The sequence below is a fragment of the Ahaetulla prasina genome, unplaced genomic scaffold (assembly GCF_028640845.1).
Source record: "Ahaetulla prasina isolate Xishuangbanna unplaced genomic scaffold, ASM2864084v1 Contig150, whole genome shotgun sequence".
Lineage (NCBI taxonomy): Eukaryota > Metazoa > Chordata > Lepidosauria > Squamata > Colubridae > Ahaetulla > Ahaetulla prasina.
This window is the reverse complement of record NW_026681899.1, coordinates 10,001-12,500: the sequence shown is the minus strand read 5'-3', so window position 1 is coordinate 12,500 and position 2,500 is coordinate 10,001.

Below are 2,500 nucleotides of genomic sequence, written 5' to 3'. Positions count from 1 at the left end.
AGAAGACAGTTAGAAGGAGGGTTGGGGCTGGGGCTGGGGTTAGCTTTAGGGTTAGGGTTAGGGTTAGATCACCATGAATTCCTAAAGCAAAATGAAGGTCGCCAATGAATTCGCACCACATCAGGCTGCGGATCGGGCTTTTCTTCCTTTCCAGGTAAAAGATACGGAAACATCCCATTGGAGGTAAACCCCTTAGGGTTAGGGTTAGGCTGGGGCTGGGGCCGGGGCCGGGCAGGGCTGGGGTTAGCGTTAGGGTAAGGGTTAGGGTTAGGTTTGATCGCCTTGAATTCCTAGAGCAAAATGGAGGTCGCCAATGAATTCAGCGCATCAGTATGCCGAGAAGGGTGCTGGCTTTGTAAGTCAGGCTTTTCTTCCTTTCCAGGTAAAAGATATGGGAAAATCCCATTGGAGGGTAAACCCCCTAAGGGTTGGGGTTGGGGTTGGGGTTGGGGCTGGGGCTGGGGCTGGGGCTAGGGTTAGGGTTAGGGTTGCTTAGGCTTAGGCTTAGGTTTAAGGTTAGGGTAAGGGTTAGGGCCGGGGCCGGGGCCGGGGCCGGGCAGGGGCAGGGGCTGGGGCGGGGCCGGGGGCAGGGCCGGGGCGGGGCCGGGCCAGGGTCAGGAGGAGTGTGAGGTCTCACCTCTCCAATCTTCCCAAGAAAGCAGGACTCTTGAAACTGCAGACGTTTTCCCAGAAGGTAGACCGGTCCCGCCCGCCTCACGGTAGACCGGTCCCGCCGCATCCGCGGATGGCCCCGAGGCCGGGCGGCGGGACCGAGGCTTCGGCGGAGCTGCCCGACCGAGGGTCGGGATCCGTCCCGCCGATGCCGCCGCGCGGTCCGCAGACCGGTCAGGCCCGAGGCTCCGGCGCCGGGATCCCGTCCCGCGCCCGCGCCCGGTAGACCGGTCTCCCTGCCCGACGGGACGGCTCCGGGGCGGGCGGCACCGCGGCCTCGGCGGAGGTGCCGGACCGAGGCCGAGGCTCCGCGCCGGGATCCCGTCCCGCGCCCAGGCCCGGTCCGGTCTCCCTGCCCGACGCGGACGGGGCCGGGGCCGGGCGGCGGCACCGCGGCCTCGGCGGAGGTGCCGGACCGAGGCCCGAGGCTCCGCGCGGGATCCCGTCCCGCGCCCAGGCCCGGTAGACCGGTCTTCCTGCCCGCCGCGGACGGCTCCGGGGCCCGGCGACGGCACCGCGGCCTCGCCGGAGGTGCCCGACCGAGGCCGAGGAGGGAGCCGGATCCCTCCCGCCGAGGCCGCCGCGACAGGTCCGGGAGACCGGTCCTCTGCCCGCCCGGACGGCTCCGGGCCCGCGATGGACCGCGGCCTCGGCGGAGGTGCCCGACCGAGGCCCGAGGCTCGCGCGGGATCCCGTCCCGCTCAAGCGCCTGCCGCCCGTTCGGGGCCGGAGACCGGTCCCACTGCCCGACGCGACGGCTCCGGGGCGGGCGACGGCACCGCTGCCTCGGCGGAGGTGCCGGACCGAGGCCGAGGCTCCGCGCCGGGTCTCGTCCCCGCGCCCAGGCCCGGTAGACCGGTCTCTCTGCCCGACGCGGACGGCTCGGGGCCCGGGCGACGGCACCGCGGCCTCGCCGGAGGTGCCCGACCGAGGGCCGAGGAGCCGGAGCCGATCCCTCCCGCCGAGGCCGCCGCGACAGGTCCGGGAGACCGGTCCCTCTGCCCGCGCGGACGGCTCCGGGGCCCGCGACGGGACCGAGGCCTCGTCCGAGGTGACGGACCGAGGCCCGAGGCCCCGGCGCGGGATCCGTCCCCGCGCGCCAGCGGCTGCCGCCGCGCTGGTCCGGGAGACCGGTCCCTCTGCCCGCCGCGGACGGCTCCGGAGCCGGGCGACGGGACCGAGGCCTCGGCCGAGGTGGGCGATCGAGGCCCGCCGGCACGGCGCCGGATGTGGTCCTCCTCTCCGCCGGTCGCCGCACCCAGGCCCGGTAGACCGGTGGTGTTTCTCTGGGAGTGGAGCCGCCCCGTCCCGGTCCACTCGGAAGGCGGACAGGGGGCGGACTCGGCGGCTGCGGCCGGCCTCGGCATCCGGGAGTCCCGGCGTCGCCCGGCCGCGGACGCCGGAAACTCCCACGGCGTCGAGGATCCCAAAGCCGGGTTCGCCAGGTGCGCGGAGATTTCTGGCGACTGGGTTTTCAGAACCCTTGAGGCGTGCCGGTCTACCGGCTCCTCCACCGGCGGCAAGTACACCGTGCTGTGCCGTGCGGCGCCACCCGTCCGCGGCAGGGACCGCTCTCGTTCGCCCTGGGGAGGGCCGGCGGGCGGTCGGGGCGGTCCTCCTTCTCCCCGATCGATCGTGGACTCCGCGGTCGCCTCGGGGAGGACCTCCAGCGGGCCGGCCCTCCGCGGGCGGGCGGTGTTCAGGCGGAGCGGGCGCCTCCCGCCTCGGCGACCGACTCAAGCGTCGCTTTCGCGGGCCCGGATCCTCCACCCGGTGGGTCGAGCCCCGCCTCCTCCCGCTCGGGCGCGGCGTGCCGTCGGCCCCGCGC